Here is a 19,905-nt window from a genome sequence, read left to right as displayed (position 1 = left end):
TCCGTTCAGCACCACACTAGTGCGATCTCAAATGGGGCGAGGGTTGGCGCTAACGCAACGCTCCATCGCAGTCGCGTTGGGCGGTGTTCCTTCGGTACAGGTGGGCGCAAAATGGCCTCGAAGCCGACGCGCCCAACACCAAGCCACCGCACCCAGTCCTTCAGTGCAGCGCCAGTACGAGCCCGGCACGGGACAGACGGGGCTGCACGTCCCCAACTAACTCCTGCAAGCAGACACACTTCCTCCAGCGGAAACGGCCCCTCTAGCGGACACATCCTCCTCCAGCGGACACATCTTCCTCCAGCGGGCACATCCTCTTCCAGCGGACACATCCTCCCCCAGCAGACACAGCCTTCTCCAGCAGGCACAGCCTTCTCTAGCGGACACATCCTCCTCCAGCAGGCACAGCCTTCTCCAGCAGTCACAGCCTCCTCCAGCAGGCACAGCCTTCTCCAGCAGGCACAGACTTCTCCAGGGATCGCCTAACATACCTGGATGGCCACGGTCGGCTGGGCGGCAGCGGGCCGCGCTGGGCCGGACCGGACTGTGCGGCGGGACGGGCGGCAGGCGGCAGGCGGCGGGCAGCGGGCGGCGGCGGACGGCCGGCCGGGCGCGGGCGCTCCCGCCGCGGCCACTGACGGCGCCGCGGCCGGCGGCGTGGCCGGCGCGCGCGCGCCGCCGCACACGGCCCGACCTGACCTCGGCAATTCGGACGGCGATCAATGAAGACGGTCCGGCCCGGAAGCGCGCCCGCGCACCGCCGCCACCGCCGCCGGCGCGCGGATGTGATCACTCATCGCCGGCACTTCAGAACTCCCCAACAAAGGCACTCCTCGAGGCACTCTGGCACTCCAGCACAGAGACACTCCGGTGAAATGGTATTCCGATACAGAGGCACTCCAGCGTACGGGTACTCCGACGCGGAGATACTTTGGCACAAAAGCACTCCGATGCAAAGACATTCCGGCACAATTTCACTCAGGCACAAGGGCTCGCTCGTGTTCAAAGCGAAACATAGGCCAGGGCACTAACGCACAAGTGCGCTCAGACATGAGTCACAGACACTGTGACACAACGGTATTCCGGCGCCCCAGCTCCCCGGTAGAGCACTCCGGAACAAAGGCACTGGTGTGAAAAGGACCTGCAGTACTCTGTCATCACAACGATCCAAGATTTAGCATTCATCATGCGGTCGATCAACAAGCTTAACTTGCATTCCTCAGTCGCACAAGCACTTCTCACTCAGACAGATTCTTTCGGTAAGCACTCATTCACCAACACGGACACACACTTGGCTAACCATTCGGCATGAATTTAGTCAGTCGCTCGGCTCACTGCACAGGACCACGTCTAATGGCTACCCAGAGGTACCGAGTCCAAGTATATGTGTATATATATAGTAAACATATGTAGTAATAAATAGAAATAGAAATATACATATATATATATATATATATATATATATATATATATATATATATATATACAAACCGGCGGAATAAACGGAACGTGATGATTTGGGGATTGTAAAGGCCATGACAGGGAATCTGTCAACGTATCTCTCCCAAGAAATCTCATCGCCTGCTTGTGTTGTCAGCCGGTGTAAGGGTGCGCTAAGGGTCATGACCCTTCATTCTGACGGTCAGCATGCATTTCCTCCTTCCCTGGCTGTCGATCATTGTTAGTGAATTGTGCACTTGGCTGCTGATACTCCTGACCAGTTCCGCAGCAGACTGCAGCGGTAAAGTACTGCTGCGGAATCAGTTCCGCTCGCCACTGCGTGCTAACACCACACCATCAGCGCCCGCTGTATTAACAACGGCCTCTTAGGCTAGACTTGACCCCGAATTAGGGTGTATATATATATATATATATATATATATATATATATATATATATATATATATATATATACAGATCACCACGTACACAGACAGTTCAACACTACACGGGCACAGGTTCGTTATGCTGAACTCAGTTTGTGGAGCCTCAATCCCAAACTTGGGTTTTATCCTCGCCCCAACTTCGAGAAAGTGGGTCAAATTAGGAGAGAGATCCGTTCCCATTTGGAATATTTTGGAGGAAGGTTTCGTGTTTTCCACTGTTCAGCGATCCCTCCCCCCCCCCCCCCCCAACTCATTCTGCAAAACTGCGCCCCTGGGCGGGCACCAGCTTCAGAGCTTCACAGCTTCAGTAGGGCAGCACGGTCACACCCTGGCCGCGGACCTCTTCGACATCGGAACGAGCGCCCGCACGCCACGCCCCCCCCCCCCCCCCCCCCGCCACCCCCACCCCCATCCCAAACCCCGTTATACAGCACTTCCGTGGAGTATCCCGGTAGCATGTTAAGCTGTAGAGACCATCGTTGTAACAATGAGCATATTCATTGCACAATTATCCACGTGCCCGAAGACGCATACGGTAAAGTAAATTTCGGCACACTATCCATATACATGCCCGCGCACACGTGCTCATCGCCTCACAGGGCCGGGGTCCCGGTGGCATGGAGAGGGCCCATCGCGTCGCTGGTTTATAAGCTCGCCGTCAACAGGAACTTCGGTCGATGACAAATGAGGCGGCGCTCAGATAAAACATCATAAATAAACAGGCCTTCCAGAGAATGCAAAAACCTGTCAAAAGTGTCAAACTGTTCCTCTAGCCGGTAATCTCAGAATTGTGCCGGGGATTTACAGATTTGACCCACATTCCCGATGAGATTGTGCGGAAAAGTTCCCATCTCAGCCCGACAGCATTGAAGATGGAGCGCCGAACTTTTCGGGCGGGGGTTCGTGCGGGGGAACATAATTGCACACAGCGCAACGGTAGCACGTGCGGAACCTTGTCAAGCTGGTGCGGACGCTGCGCCACGGCATCATAAGCCGTACAGCGCACTTACGACGCACAAACCTCTTCCTCCGTCCGCTGCGGCCAACGAGCTGTCCACTGAGCCTCTGCTGTCACATACACGGCAGCTGAACAGCACGGCTCCTCGCCACAGCGGGTCCACTCACCGTGAACGGTGGGCGGGGTGGACTGGGGCGCCGCCCGGCGCGCCCCCTCGCCGACCGGCGTCATCGGCAGGCGGACCTCTCAGGGAGCTGAGACGACCTCTGGTGTCAGCGCCCGGTCAGTCGGCGCCCCGGTCTGTCGGCAGGGGGAGGCTGGGTTACGGTCATGTCAGCGGCGTGCCAGACCACAGAGTGTGGGATCACATGACGGCCTCGTGGAGTTCGTGCCGTGTGGGTCACTCAGGCGTACCTCTGAGTTCATTAAGAAGGTTCAGAATGCTGCTAAATGCCCCGCCTCGGGAAACGATATCCCATAACTGCCATAATAGTTTAACTAAGTAATTGCTTAATCATCTAAAAATGAGTAAGTATCTAGGCTTTCAAGCATCGTATATGTAAGCCGGTGTCGAGCGTCAGTATGGTGATATGTCTGCCATGGTGTCGTGTGGGAAACTGGCATCGCTAACGAATCACGCGCAAAGCTGAACCTACTACGTAGCAATAACGTGGGGAAAAACGAAGACGTTTTCACACCAGCGAGTGTCAAATTTCAAAAAATATATAAAATTTAAGATGCACAACCTGATCAGGCACCAGCGCTGCGGAAATCCAATGTTGGCGCTACGTGTTGACGGCCCGCCCAGTCACACAACTTCCCGAGGGGCTCGCTGGCGAGCGTGATTAATCCGCCCTCGGGAGATATCACAGAATTGGGCGCCTGTTGCCCGGCCAGCAGCTCCAACTGCTGATTGGGCGCGCCAAACTAAATATGACTAAAACATAGAAATTCATGTAGAGTGGATGTCCCCCGTTACCATCTGCACGGACACGGGCAACAACAAAAATGTTTACGGTCGTCCTTGGAGCGATGCAGCATCACTTCGCTGTCGTCTAATGTTCGCATCTGCTGCAATGGCGACATAGCTGCCGTACCAGGCAACGGTCACATTTAAAATTCAAACAGATGCTGCCCGTCCTTGCCGTTCACATGGTTACAAGGTCCTACCAGAGCTCAGGTCCGTACCAAGATCCAAGTCTGGCCTCTCACGTGGAGGGTCCGGGTTCGAGTCCCAGCTGCGCCATGACCACTGGGGGGGGGGGGGGGGGCAATACGGCCACCGTAGCCGCTGGCTCTCAATAAAAAGGGTCACAATGGCCCTCATTAGGTTCCCGAGAAGGAAGAGACAATTATGAATCATCGCTGCACCAGAGAAAGAGCAGGGGCAACAATTCGTTACCACCAGCACATCAAGCACAAAATCTGAGGGACGATAAAGACACCAGAAAAGTCACCAGCTCCCAAAGTGTTGAGGTCTCGGCACCCAAAGCATGCGCAGGCGTTTAGCCAGAGGTACTTCAGGATACCAAGTAGGCGGGAACAGTGCACCCAGGTCAGACATGACCTGCAGCTCTCCAAGATCGCCCCCATCAGCGGTCACGCTCACAAACCGCCGCTGACCGGCCCGGGGTGTCGCTCATTATTCCCGCCAGGGACACTCGCGTGACACGTGAGACGGCTCCTCGTAACACTTCGACCGGAAAATTCAGCCATTTTCAGGAGCAGTGGGGACTCCACTGCACTTCACTGCCCCTTGACCGGAGTCCTGCATCCCACTGCCCAGCCCGCCACAGGAGGCTGGCGCCGCCCGTGCCGCGAGCTGCGCTGAGACGGTGTGTCCGCCAGCGCGTCCAGAGCGGCCCAGGGGTGCCCGCCCTGTTAAATCAGCAGGGGAGGGGGCTGGGCGAGCGGCCAACGGCTAAACCATGCCCGCAACGAACCACCAACCGGACTTCTCCAAGGACTTCGGGCAGCTGGGCAACTGGGCAGCCAGTGCAGCCAGCTGCGGGTGGCAGGACACGTGAGCTGTCGTAAGGCGGCACATTCTGTAGCACGGCCAGGACGAAGGACATACGAGGGCGTACGAAACAAGCTGAAAAGGAACATACACCTCCTGCGTGATGCTACTGCAGCGACGGCAACGGTCCTCTTAGTCCAGCTACAACAGCTACGGAGCTCAAAAGCGGCAATCCCAGTGCAGCAGCAGCAGCTGTTATAATTAATCCAGCCTGCTTCCATTCCAACGGAACGTCACGCGATTTTTCAAAAGCTGCCAGAACATTCCATAAACGGAACACAGAGCATGCCATAGACGGAACACAGAGCATTCCATAGACGGAACACAGAGTATTCCATAGACTGAACACAGAGCATTCCATAGACGGAATACAGAGCATTCCATAGACGGAACACAGACCATTCCATAGACTGAACACAGAGCATTCCATAGACTGAACACAGAGCATCCCATAGACTGAACACAGAGCATTCCATAGACTGAACAGAGCATTCCATAGACGAAGCACAGAGCATTCCATAGACGGAACACAGACCATTCCATCGGCCTTTTCACTTCTGCACTCCCGGTGTCATTCACTCAATGCCGAACAGCGCAGTGACATAAAACTTATGAAGGCTTATGCTTTCAGGGCATTCATGCGCAAATTATTGATCTCCTTGCCCCTTAGGACATCAATGTGCTTTTTTGTACGAGCGCGTTTTTAGTTATTCGTGACTCGGAAGACATTCCTGAAATAGGAGGATTCGCACCCCGACCTCCGGCTGTCGCACGTTATAGGTTAGTTACGAGTGTCCGAAGGCTACTGGGGTCCATTCCAATTTGGCGCTATTCTGTGTGGGCCAAACACGGCATACGCCCAATGTGCCAAAAAGACGCCGGGTTTCGGGCCCCACTGGTCACAGTTATGGCCACGCTAATGATCGTGATTAGTGACTAGTGATCACGTAATTAGTGCCAAAAGACGACATCACACACTTCCTGCTGCGTCCGAAAAGCACCGGATCCGCCAATCCGACCGCTCGGCCGTCACGCCGGGCCCGGACCGGCACGGAGCCCTACCGGCCCGTCACCATGGCAACGTCTCCTTAGCGACAGGCTGCCGGAGCGCCGGCCAGATATGGCGGCGGACGGCTGGCGTTTCAGTTCATGGAAGACGGAGGTCCGGCGCGGCGGCGGTGGTGGCGGCGGCGGCGGCGGCGGCCCGCTCGGCCAGGGCGGCAGCCCGAGGGCGCTCGTGCTGCCTGGGGTCGGCTAAAGGCGGCCAGAGCCACGAGGGCGGTGACAGAAATGACTTCCTGACGTTCACTGGATCCGATTGAGAGAGCCGTTTCGGTTACAAACGGCGACGCGTGCTGTTCGGCGTTACGGAGGTGCAATGAGCTTACGGTTCGTTTGACAGCGCCAGCACTGGCCGGGCTTCGAAGGCCATCGGCTGATGACTGGTTAATATAGCATCAAGGCCCGAGCGTTGCTGCGCTGTGTTTGGCGTGGTCCGGCCCTCGTCCCAAGACTTCAGGGAGGTGTACATAGCTGCGTAGATGGAGATCCGCATCTGTGGGGATGTCTTGCTCGTCTCTCTCTCTCTCTCTCTCTCTCTCTCTCTCTCTCTCTCTCTCTATCTCTCTCGCTTCTATCTCTCTCTCTCTCTCTACTCTCTCTCTCGCTCTCTCTCTCTCTCTTCTCCTCTCTCTCTCTCTTCTCTCTCTCCTCGCTCTCCTCTCTCTCTCTCTCTCTCTCTCTCTCTCTCTCTCTCTCTCTCTCTCTCTTCCTCTCTCTTCTCTTCTCTCTCTCTCTCTCTCTCTCTCTTCTCTCTCTCTCTCTCTCTCTATCCTCTCTCTCCTCTCTCCTCTCTCTCTCTCTCTCTCTCTCCTCTCTCTCTCTCTCTCTCCTTCTCTCTCTCTCTCTCTCTCTCTCTTCTTCTTCTCTCTCTCTCTCTCTCTCTCTCTCCTCTCTCTCTCTCTCTCTCTTCTTCTCTCTCTCTCTCTCTCTCTCTCTCCTCTCTCTCTCTCTCTCTCTCTCTCTCTCTTCTCTCTCTCTCTCTCTCTCTCTCTCTCTCTCTCTCTCTCTCTCTCTCTCTCTCTCTCTCTCTCTCTCTCTCTCCTCTCTCTCTCTCTCTCTCTCTCTCTCTCTCTCTCTCTCTCTCTCTCTCTCTCTCTCTCTCTCTCCCCCCAAACTCACCTAACTGTCCTCGGCCCACGAATGTGGTTGCCAAAGCGCCACGATGTAGCTAAAAGCACTAACGAACGGCTGAAAAGCTACCTCTTGGGGAGGTTTGGTCCCTGGCCCATAATCATCCATATCAAGATTCTCTGTACCAACGTGTCTACTTCCCATCCTGTCTCAAATAGGCTCAAGTGAGCTCAAGTCTCAAATAATTACATTTTAGCAAGCCCTTTTTACGTCTTCAGTCATGGCCGCCAAAACATCAGTCTTCTGCATAAAGTACACGTTTACTCGCATTCTGTCAGAAGCTGCCGTTCCGGTATGAAGGTGGGCTCGAACAGCGCAGAACTGCGATGGTTGTACCTAATGGTAAGTGAAACCGCAGAACAGGCTTCCTCCGTCAAAGCGGGCGATCTATTGAACCTCTTGGTACACACCATCCCGCCTCAGTTACCGCGACCGCCGCCGCCGGCGCTGGCGCCAGACGAGCACAAAAACCAACTGCCGCCGGGTATAAGAGTTCCACACTGCCTGCCATCTGTTGACGTATAAGACACTTGTGCTTCGGCAGCGAGCCACATTTCGTGTTCGCTCAATGGCCCAGTTATAGTTGCTGGCTGACGTATTCCCACGTCGCTTTGAAGTGCTTTTATGTTTATGTTAAGTGCATGATCACCTACAAGCACAGCAATCAGTTACAGGCATGCACATCATAAAAGTTAGTCGTGCGCAACGAACAGTGTAAAAATGAGAAAGCGCGCAACGCATACGGCATATAAGCCATACGTCAAGGAACGTCCCAAAAGTGGGGTGCCACACCAATTCGGTGAAAAGGGAGTCTCGCATACTGCAGCCTGGCAGATTTAGAGCGAAAGGAGCGTGTCAGTGAAGGATTACTGCTCCTTCGCGTTGGCGTGTGCAGGTGGAGGAAGGACAAAAACTGAACTACCCAGTTGCCTGTTAAACACGCTTCAATGCACATGAGATCACGTCGGTGCAAAGGTGATTTCATGACGGAATCTCTAGTGCTCCAGGAGATGAGCATTTTCCGAGTTTTACGTATGTTGTCTGAGGAGCACGCCACCCGGATCAGGAATTTCTGTCGGGTTTTCTCAAGCCACTCAGGGTGGTTTGGGCTGCCCGGGCCCAAGCACGCTGCCAGATGCAATCAGTCGGTGAACATGCGAGTTTATCATGTCAAGCTATCATCTCTGTGATTGAGCCGTGTGCCCAGACCTTTGCATGCTGCAGATAATAAGGCTCAGCCATCGGTTCGATCTGGTAACCGCCGATTCCGCATAGCTGGCAAAGGTAAGGGCTCAGTGCAGTGCATCTCTCCCAGGTTACGGGCACCGGCACGACGTTCACGAATGGTGCCGGGAGACGTGCACGACGATCTGTGACAGAAGTGTGACTTGTGATCTGTGACTTCCTAACACTGGCAGAAATGGCACTGCATTTTAAACGGCTCCGTCTACGATGCGAGGCGCGCGCCCGGCCCGAAAGGTCGACCATGTCCTCCTTACGTAGCGCGTGGATCTGCTTGTCAGCTAGCTCAATAATAGCATTATATGGCCGGTGCACCGTACACTCAGTGCCCACGTGTGCCCACGTGTGAGCGGACGCGGTTAATGGTATGAAGAGTAATGAAACACATCTGCCAGCTTCAGACACAACTGATCGGACAGATGTTCACGACAATTGTTGTGCAGCATTCAGAGAGCTCACTGGCTGTGGTCCGTAAGGTACGATTCAATTCATGAGTAGGCTCTACCGTTTGATTGAAATCCGTCTTAAAACTTGTACGCCGGCAGTTTATGATTTATAGTCACATGGGGAACGGCTGGTAAACGGTCAGTGTATGCGTTAGTCCGCATGATTTCAGCCATCCGGTGCCTCCGTGTTGCAAAAAAGTAAGTGTTGCGTGCGCACATGGTGCACGCGAAGCCCCGCTGGTTCACACGTAAAACCGACAATGTGCATGTAGGCAGTCGTAAACGACCTTCTCAAGAACTTTTTAACACAGCGGCAGCGGAGAAACCGGGCCTTCGGGAGACGCGACGAGAGCACTTTTCGGAGAACCCACTGATCCGCTCCTTCCTTGTGAGCGAGTTTTTTACAGCGTATTTAATACGCTGCCCCTCTTCCCCGGTCACAGAACGCAACTGGCAGGCGACGCGGCGTCTCGGGACGCGCAGAGCCCATGGGCACACCCTCGAACTGACTCTGACTCTGACTCTGACACGCTCTGAGCACTAAGCCCGTCCGCACCAGGCATCAATTGTCGTGAACACCTGCTGGATCAGTTGTGCCACCTGAAAGGTGGTACTGTACGCGTACATTACCACCTCTCCGTTGGTAATGTGCGCGTAAACGCAGGTGCCAGGATCAGGCGGCGCCGAGAGGTGACCATAATAGTCAGCGCGCCCTCAATCCCTCATAATCAGGATCATTTGGATCAGCCCAGACGAACATGAACCGTAAAGACTGGTTTGTTGCCGAAATCGTCATGAAGAGCTCAGATACTCAACTGAAATAGGCAATTTCACGGAATCCTTTTCACGCGCTCCTTGACCTTTACTGCCAAAAGCGATTTCGTAGATGATTTCGCTTGGCTTCGTCCACTTATGTGTAAAATAAGCGTTCGGTAGATTCTGAGATTGGACTGTTTTGTTTTTTTTAAGAGATTAGGCAAAGATTATTTTTTAAGAGATTATGCACTTTCATTTTTAAGAGATTAGGCGCTTCCCAAAAACGGCCGGAGTGACCCAACAGCACTGCCGTGTTTTTCACGACCTTTGTTCCATGCCCTGGCGTAGGAAACCCGTCAAGGCCGCCTAATACTTGTCATCTGTGGCTGTGTAGCGTTGGAATGCGTAGCGGGGTAGATCTGAACCGAAAAGAAGCATACCGTTGTCATCGATAAGATTCCGCGGACCGCCCCACCCAGCGGCCTGCGCGCGAGACGGGATACAGCACCGCTTCTTGGGAAATGAAAACTTGAATTTCGGCCAAATGTTTCAGTTTCTCGCCAGGAACTAGCTGTTGTAATATATACCACTGCCTGTCATTCTGACATCTTCATCACCCTCATCACCTTAATCATCTTCATAATATTCAGCCTCCTCAACTTGGGCTCCACCTCTCCCACTTCCTAGCTTTCAGAGAAAAGCGAATTAAATTCGGAGAGAGACCAGTATGTTGGCGAATTTTGGGGGCAGGTGTCATATTTTTCAGTGTACATGCCCCGCCCGCAACGCACTTCGCAAAACTACGCCCTGTATGACACATTGCATTTTCAATGTATATTAAACGCCAAGGGTAACTTGTTGCCTGCGAATCCAACGGCGTCCGGTTCGCCCCATTTAGAGCATTAAGTGACCTTGCACTCCGGGTCACAAATAAGGCTTGAGAACAAAACATCGACAAGTTTAAGTTTTCCACGACCAAAACCAATATTGAGAAGCAAGATGAAATCGTAGTCTGAATACAACATAATGCTCTTCAGGCGTTTAGAGACCATCTAAGGCAAAACCAGATACCAGTGGGTCATTGACGTCTCCTGCGCATGCCACCGACCTGCCACCAAGGAGCTGTTTGGAGTCTATCGCTCCACACGGAATACCTAAATGCTTCTAGTCAACATGAGCAGCCATAAACCATTAAAAAAACGTTGGCGTAGAATGGCCTCATGACGCCACGCCCTTCAAAACAACATCCCCCACTCAGTGACCTGGCATAGCCGGGCACATCTGTATGAAACGTGAGCAATCAGCCCATCGCCGCCTACGCTTACTTCGACAGCACCGTCACTCCCGGTTTTTCTCCGCCTCAGAAAGAGCAATCGCAAAGCATCCTCCTTCCTCTCACCAGGTGAGGGTCAGGGTCCTGCCTATTTCAGTTGAAACACCGACACATGCAGTCTGTGCAGAATCAATCAGTAGGGCAGGTGCAGAATCAATCAGTAGGTTAGGTGCAGAATCAATCAGTGGGTCAGGTGCAGAATCCGTCATTCGATCTAACCGGCCTGAAAGATGCAGGCAGCCCTTAACAACGCTGACAACGAAAAGCGCCGATGATGTATTGAACTTCGGATGGTGGCAGCCTCGGTGTGTGCAGGCAGCGCGCCTCAGCGGAAGAGCTTGATGTGGCCCTGGCGTTTCCCGCTTAGAGTTGGAATTTTGCACACAGCCTTGTCACTCGGCATCTGTGGCAGTCGTCACTCGACATCCGTGGCAGTCGGAGTGACAAAAACACCACCAATTAATCCACCAATCCGCAATTTCTTGCGTCAAAGAATCTTCTTCATTCGGCTGTTGATGGAGCGATGTCAGGGCTCAGCGCAATAAAAATCGAACAACAAAATACGGCCGAATCCACCAGTCAAATGTTAGCGGATGGCTGCCTGGAGGCCTACAAGCATGGCATCAGCAGTAACACAGTGCACCCACGTTTCGCAGCATCAGCTTGGCTAGGATCTTTCAAACATCTGAATGTGGCTCGCCGCCACCCAGCGCGCTGATGGCGGCCCTTCCAATGGAACACTTCCTATCGGCACGTACAGTGACATTGACTACTAACTAGCCCCTTGACGTTCATTGCAGAGGGTGTATAAAATACTCCTGTGCAGGCATCACTCTTCCATGCAGAGGAATCGTGACTAGTGAACATGACTTGCAAATAGGTTCTAGCGGCTGATGAGCATTTCCCACACACACACAGATGAACACAGCATCAATTCCATCGCCTTTTTAAGCCAAGTATGCACGTAACAACGGACATATTTATTCGAGATGTGTTCCTTGCAGAGCATGTGCACATAAACGTTGCATGCTTATTCGTAGTCCGGAAGAAGAGAGAAAAATTTCCAGGGGGAATCTTTATCATTAACTATTTGAGACCTGCTCCCAAATGCTAGTCGTTGTGGCCGAAATGACGACATTTTCTTTTCTGAAAGGCTATCACCTTTAATTCATTCCAAGCTGTAGCATACACATTCCAATTCACCTCCGATTTCAAGCTTAAATATTCCATAAATGGCACGTTTCCGCTGATTATGAAAGTGTTGATCATAGATAAAGCATTAGATGGAAACGGTCTGGAAATAATTCCTTATTTCGCTGACACTGTGCTAGCTATAAGTAGGTTCTACGCGAGCAGCCGTCAACGGAAAGTAATAACGTTTTGGCAGTGGCTTTAGCCAGCCATTGGTTGTTGATACGCATTCTGAAGCGATTTTTGGTCGGGTGATTCCGTAAGTTGCATCATCCAGTCAATCATTAAATATTTCCCCTCACGATGACGTCACAACTCAACCCAGTCGCCCGTGCTCTTCCCGACCATGAAGCATCTGCCAGAATGGCCACGGTGTGGCGGACCCCACGACGCGGCTGGAGACAGCACACCTGCAGCGCCATCTGATGGTGGTGGCCGGCCGGCGCCAGCGCCCGGCCGAGGCGCGTGTCGGGCCACCGAGTCGGCGGGCGTCGAACGGCCGGCCGTCACCCGGCCTCGTGCCAGCCAGCACCTCTCGTCGCCCCACCGCACCGATGGAGGACGCCCCCGAAGGCGTGAGAGGCGGGCTGCCGTCGTCAGGTGGCGCCCCCTCGCCGGTCCTCACGGCGGCGGAGGTCGGTCGCGCAGGACGGTGTCGGGGACTCACTCCGCACGTGGTCGTGATGGCCCGGACCCGCCCCGCCCCACCCCGTTCTCCCTTCCCCCCCCCCCCCCCCCCCGGCCTCCCAACAACCACCGCGTGTCCGGAACGGTAGCGGACTCGGTAGTCAGAACAACAGAATCCATTGTGGCGCGGCGGCGAAAGGGAGAAGTTCTGCGCCGACGGGCCGCCAATACACGTCTGAAGAGTGTGCAGTTCAAACGTTCAGGGGCGCACAGTGCAGTCACGACGGTGTAGGATGTGCAGAGTTCACTGGCCAAGTGACACCTCGAGCTCTAGCCGGGCTGTACAGAGTGCACAGCTGACGTGCTTTCAGAAAGGTGGTTCCTGGTCACCCAGCCACACTCACTTGGACTCTGGCGCATATCTCAATGAAACATCGTGCGACTGTGTCCGTCTCGTTGTTGATAATTTCAGCGCTTAACCCGACTAACGTCAGGTCACGTGATGTCTATTTCACGCTGCACTGCAGCAATAGTATTCGGATCCCAAAAATGCGCGACGAGGATTTTTGTTTATTGGCTTTGTTCCCGGGAGTTTGAAGTCATTTTTAATTAGGCGCCATGCATTCAAATTGGGTGAATTACAAAATGTTTGAAAACGTTACTGCATGAAACCAAAATATGTATCCAAACATTTAAAGGACAGGTTTAAAACAATTAGAAACGAACATCTAGGGCTTGATTTCTTTCTTCCGGAGTAATAGCCCCAATAAAGCTATACCGCAAGAAAACTGTCACGTTTCGACGACAGCCATTAAACAGCATAGTCGCTGACCGTGGATTTGAGGTACAATCAAGTCACAAGAGCAGCATGTGTTTTCAGTACTGTTGTTTATTTTGCTTTATTGCGTGAACCGTGAACAACTGCTGCCAACTCAATCCTACAAGCAGGGTTGCAGGGTCGCATTCAATATCTTCAAGTCTGGACAATGACAGGTGTTCAGAGATGAGCCAAACCAGCACCTGATTTTTAATTAGCGGGATTCATTCCGGTGCAATCTCACGGAGCGTATCATTTAATCATGTCTGCTGGACATGAAATAAACCGTTTGGAGGCTCACAGTATCCGGCTGCGGACCTGACTGTAGCCTCGCCGCGGCAAGCTGTCTACAAACGCACTCCGGCCATATTTTTATATCATAGGGATTGCCGATCGAAATCATAAAAATAGGATATTTCGCTGACGGTGAGGCAACTTCATCCGGCACAAACGTTACCTTAAGAGTCTGTGCTTACAAAGTTTAAGTTGCTGTACAAGATGATGAATTCCACGACTCGATATGCGCGCGCTTCGCGGCCGTAACCTGCAGACGCAAACATAGCAGTTCACATTTTCTCCTGAAGAGTGCGTTAGTTGGCCCTTAGCAACATACCGGGCGGACGACGTCAGTGTGTTGGAAAATGGAGCTGAATGGCAACAGAACTTTCTTTTTACAGACAGGCATACACTTTTAGTATAGCACAACAGGACTCGGCACACTTCTGAAGAATACAACATTTTTACTGGCTGCTGGCATATGGCAGTTCTTCGACCCACATTCCTTAGAGCTCAAAATCGCCTGCGCCACCCAGGGCAGCATGGCACCGACGAACAAAGAAACTTCCCTGCGTTGAGCATTTGCCACACGTAAGAGCTCATAACGCTACTAGGCATCTTCAAAGGGAAAATTAGCATTGTACTCACCAGAATTCAGAAGCCTTCGCAATTTCTGTTCACAAATTCACGACAGCCCTCTCGCACAGTCCATCCGCTCCCTCACTTGTGGGGAATTCCTGAATGAGACGAGTGGATCGGGCTAGTAGAGGGCCCGGATTTATGCGAATCTCCAGGGCGATTGAGTTTTGAACAGGCGTGCTCCGACTATGTGAATGAGATTTTGGCAATTGAATTCACAGCTTCGAAAATTTAATTTAAATTGATCACTCCAGCTTGTCAATTTCTCGCTGAGTATCAGGTCTTTACTGCTAATGGCTGCCAAGCGGGCTTGCATACAAATGTTGAAATATCTGCAGCTCTAGGAGCGGGCGCGAGAAGTCGCAATGTGATTGGTGGATGAGGCGCCGTCTCACAGCCGAGTTGTTACAAGCTTTCGGATTGGTTTACAATAGATCCCGGCTACGGGTAGGCTATACCACGCTTTTTGATTGGCTTGGAGTAGGCTCTTACGATGTTTACTACAGCTGGGATCGGCCACGAAACAGCTGATTCTGGCCGTACAGCCTCGAAGTGCTTGCAAACCCAATTACCGTTTTACCACAGCCGCACAGGTTTACCACAAGTCGCACAGGACTTTTTCCAACTCTGAAGGGTGATATCGTGAAAAAAACGAAGCGAATGAATGAAGCACGCGCATTTCTCACCAGCGAGTCCTCACCAAGGCAACCATTTCGTGGCACATGAGCCATGGCCGTTGCGTCGTTTCTTGGCCGTCCTGACAGCCCTTTGACTGGCTTCACGGTCCAGGCCGGATTCCGTACCACGAACTGCCTCCGTGACTATTCGTGCCGAGGCCTTTCGTAGCTTCTGCGAACCCACCCAAGTAATGTTGGACGTGTCCCACGCCATATTGAAAGACCTGTTGACCGCCTCAGGTCTCGTTAAAAAGCTCCCTGGCCGTGTGTGTGTGTGTCTGATTAGCTGATAGTGACTCAGACCGTTTGGCTTTTAGCTTCCTTAGTATGTGAAACGAAATCGCATTGCTAAGCTAAATGCGTTTCAAACGGAGAGCACCGCGGGTTAGGTTAAGGCGTCAATGTTCACGCTCTTGTCTAGATTAGTCCTGTCTGTCACGGGCTGTATGGGCTGATGCACGAATTTATCCCCCAAGCATTTTTTCGAAAATGTATACAACCTGTAGATGGCTGGAGGTCGAATATTCGTTATCCATTACGGCTGGTTTCAGATATATTAAACATGGTGTTTATTGCAGATATATCAAACATGGTGTTTATTTCAGATATATCAAACAATGGTGTTTAATGCAACGACTATAATCATGCCAGAGATTCACCGAACACTAGAAATGCTTCAGAGAAATCGAACATTGTCAAATTATGTTTTGGTCAAGACAGACAGCCGTGCAGGAAGTCCCAACAGGTAGGTACTGACTAGAAAGTTATGTTGCCATTTGTAGTGGCTCTCACGGGTATTTACTGCTAAGACGCGAGAAAGATGCCAAGAGTTTAATCATGCGTTTTATTTATATTGCCCGATACGCTCTATTTAAAGAACGCTTCTTTGGACCTATCAGCTGCTTGTACGATCCTGTTCACAAAAAGAGGTAAGAATTCACTTGTGTTTCATTCTAAGTGTCAATTTTGACAACCCTGTGATATGCATAAACAACATGAATTAAATGCGTGTTGGCATCACAGATTTTCAACAGTTCGACATTTCTGTGTTTATGGTTGGTGTCACCTAACCAGCGAAACGCCTCCAGGCTGGCACCCCGAACACGAACGCACTTTCCAGATTTAGGACCCCCCCCCCCCCGTCGATGCTTTGTAAATGGCGTGTTCAGCCGCAGAGCGGGAAGAGCAGAGTGTTCAGCCGCAGAGTGTGAAGAGCAGAGCGTTCAGCCGCAGAGTGTGGAGAGCAGTGTTCAGCCGCAGGGCGGGGAAAGCAGAGTGTTCAGCCGCAGAGCGTGGAGAGCAGAGCGATCAGCCGCAGAGTGTGAAGAGCAGAGCGTGGAGAGCAGAGCGTTCAGCCGCCGAGTGCGGAGAGTGGTGGCCTGCATCTCTAGCTCATAGACCACACTGGCTGTGTGAGAAGACCTGAGAGACGCCAATCTAAGTGTCCGATAACTTTAAGCAATGCTTATCCGACAACGCACGCTTGGCCTCTTTTTAATATATTTACTTGCGCTTTTAAAATGGGCATCACAAGCGAAACAGCCTGCAGAGGTCGGCCAGGTCGGGTCAGGCCGGTCCACACGAGTTAAATATTTTTTTATGTAAGTTGTTCAGTGCATTAGCGAGGAGCATTAGTCGCATAGATAAGACAGTAGTATTAGTCTTATTTCTCGGAAAAATCAGGAGAAAGGAGATATGGTTAGGTTGATATTTCGGCGGCACGTTTTTCTCGAGACAATAGCAGAAGTCCTTCCAATTTCAACCAAACAATTTCAGAAGTCCTTCAGAAGTCCTAGAATTCTGCTACTGTTTCGAGGAAAGGCGTTTGGCCGAAGTATCAACCTAACTGTATTTTCATTCTCCTGGTTTTTCCGAGGAATAAGGCTAATACTACTGTCTTATCTATGTAAATATATTTTTGATAGTTTAGGGATAGCTGCGCGGCATGCGACCTCCCTCGTAGTAACATGTGCATAACTGTGCAGCATGATGCCTTCCCATGCATCAACAGGTTGTGAGCCCTTGCTTTATGTCTTGGTTGCCTGATGTCGAATCTGGACCTTAGTTCTTAACTTAACTAAAGTACTTAACTACATAAAAATCCTATCGCAGGAGTGTGATTTCGCTTAATCAGGTGCGGGCACTGACCAGTGAGAAATGATGCGGTCTGCCCGAAACACGCCAGCAAACGGGACTCTCCCCGGACATGACCCGCGTTCGTCTCAAAGTTGGGGCCGGGCGGGAGCCCAGTTCAGAGGGGCTGAGGCCCTTCTCCCAACTAAACAAGAAGCTACTCTCCTGCCGCATTGTAAAAATCTTGTGCTGGGAAGGATGAGTGGATTGATGAAAGGCATGATAGCAACATTACGAGCGAGGCCACAAATCGAGGGAGCATAGATCTTTGAGCTATGATACAGATTTTCAACTTGAGTGACCCGGTCCGACCCAGCCATCTCGCTTTCCAAGATCCTCCCACCACTGGCCGTAGCCTCATGCGGCCTTCAGCAGCAAGAAGCGTAATCCCGTAAACTTGTGCTGCATTAGTTGCCAGGTAATGCCATGCAAACTGCTTGATCAGGCGGTATTCAAAATCAGTGTCCAAAACATCTGTCTTTGGTGACTCTGAGCAAGTTATTGCGAATCTGTAAATACTTCGGATATTTCCTGATTGCGACAATCTGACACGTGAGTGCTTCAGAGTCCGCTGCATCTCAGCCAAGTGCATGGTTTCGGAGATGCGTTTCGGATAAGGTGACATTGGGTGTCTCTCGCTCGATTGCTGGTGTACCTGGCCGTAGAAAAATGTAGAAATTAGTTATAGGAATGTATACTGCACGCCTGGCTACGCCGTGCATTTCGTTCCGGCCATCATCTGCTCCGTTTGCCAACCCCATGCCAGGCTTTAGAAACCTCCCAAACTGGGTGGATCCGTGCTCTGCTCCCAGGAGGCGTATGGGTTGGTGAGCAGTTCTAGCAGCGACCCACACCAATTTTGGGGGTTATTTTCTTCCAGCCAACGTTCATAAAAGTGTAGCTTTCCTTTCCAGTTGAGGACGCCAGGTCCTCCTCCAACTTTGAGATGACACTGCGTCAGATCTGGGAGGAAGGACCATTTTTGTATGTTCAGGATAAGTCTACCTATTCTCCTTTCTCAGCCCCTTTCACCAATTTATTTTGTGGGACATGATCTCTGCATAGGGCCGGTTTAAAACCCTCATAAATTTTGGAGACCAGCTCCCTAACCCTGCTGATTCTAGCGCCCGTGCCCACCACTTGCGATATTTAGGGCTCACGTCAGCTTCCCTTCCCAAGCCACGTCTGAGTCTTCTCCCGCAGTCAGTCGCACTTTCGCCCTCCCCTCCCCCCCCCCCCCCCGACCTCAGCTGGAGGTCAACTCTCGTTCGCGCGCGTGACGGCTGCACAAGTTTGAGCAGGGGTGGCCCGGGTACTCCGACTGGACACATCGCTGCCGCGAACAACAGAGTCTGGCAGGCGTTCGGGCGGATATGACTGAGTCGGCGATCGGCGAAGCATAGCCATGTCACCCTCACATATTGGTACATCAGCATTGGGCCATTTCAATGCTTCCAGAAGTGGAGAGACACGCTGCAGGTGAGTGCAGAAAGCAATGGTGGCGCAGTGGTTGATGACCTGGATGTACCATCTCCGTGTCACATAATGTCAACCCTAATCTGTAATGCAGCTAGGGATTTACGTTTCCATGAGTAATTTTTTGAATGTAATTTAAGGAAGTGTTCCACACTTGTGTGCTTTTTAAACTGAAATAGCCATCTTGAAAATAATTTGGTACAGTCCACAGCCCTGTCCTCCTCAAGACCTTAAACCCTCCAGTGTGTGAGCTATACGCTCGCGAAGACGCACACCCTTTTTTGTGCAGACTATTTCAAGGTTATCCGGTCGTCTATGATATCATACTGATGTCTTTCAGTCCACACCATTCTACTGGCCATGCGGTTTCCAAGGTCAAAAAAGTATAATTGTCGAGTCGTTCATATCTGACGTCCATGAGCGTTTCCAGGTGTAGCAGGCCGTCACATGGCTTTCAGACGATATTGCGCACGCTATGCATCTTCCCAACACCAAATTACGTTTTGCGCTACATAATGTAAGTCGCCATACATTTTACCTAATAATGACGGGTAAGCGATTAGCTTAAGGATGCCCCTATAACCGAGTATATGAGTACAAATAAGCATCTTAAACTCCCGAATAGATATACAAGAATACCTCGAGAAAGAGACAAAGGACAAGCGCGTAACCATGCCTAATGCCTAACGATACGAGTTCAGCACACATCCAGTACCGCCGCGGGCCACCTTTTGGGAAGTTGGAGAACTACAAGTGAGTGCTGTCATACAAACTTTCCATGAAGCAATCAAACAATGACGTACTGATATCCTTATCGCAAAGAAAATGTGTTGTTTAGAGCAGTCTTTTCTACTCAAATAGCACACCAGTAACTGTAAATGTACCTACTTCATCATATATGTTGCGTGCTTCAATGTCTTCGAATGTGGAATTTTCATTTTAGCAATCTACCACCAAATTTGGCAGACCAATTGTAGCGTACTGTATAATCAACAGGGAAAGGTGATGATTTGCTCAACGCGTAGTTTGCAGGATTGCCGATTGACTTTTTCTGTTATGGCTTTCTTCTGGAATTGATCAGATATTTCACAAATGCGCTTGCAGAAATTGCATACCGCAGCCACTGCTCAGTGACGACCTCACATATCCAACCTTAATTCCCTTCCTGGACAAGCTGCTGCCGCCGGGACGCCATCACCGTCGCCCGCGTCAGGTGTGTCGCTGAGGCGGGGAGG

The 19,905-nt window shown here is 51.6% G+C and overlaps 1 protein-coding gene across 1 annotated transcript in view; it reads right to left on the bottom strand.

Annotated features, from left to right (window-relative positions):
- cic (Putative transcription factor capicua) overlaps positions 1-14,467 on the bottom strand; it is a 69,956-nt gene extending 55,489 nt beyond the window's left edge. The window contains exons 1-2 of the mRNA XM_037216501.1: positions 14,394-14,467; positions 3,012-3,144 (exon numbers count right to left, since the gene is read on the bottom strand). The gene's annotated coding sequence lies outside the window, so the exon portion shown is untranslated. The remainder of the gene's footprint in view (positions 1-3,011; positions 3,145-14,393) is intronic.
- Positions 14,468-19,905: the final 5,438 nt, after the last annotated feature.

The sequence above is a fragment of the Pollicipes pollicipes genome, unplaced genomic scaffold (assembly GCF_011947565.3).
Source record: "Pollicipes pollicipes isolate AB1234 unplaced genomic scaffold, Ppol_2.1 Scaffold_4002;HRSCAF=4701_pilon_pilon_pilon, whole genome shotgun sequence".
NCBI lineage: Eukaryota > Metazoa > Arthropoda > Thecostraca > Pollicipedomorpha > Pollicipedidae > Pollicipes > Pollicipes pollicipes.
The sequence above is the reverse complement of the archived record's forward strand: the minus strand, read 5'-3'. Positions and strand labels throughout refer to the sequence as shown.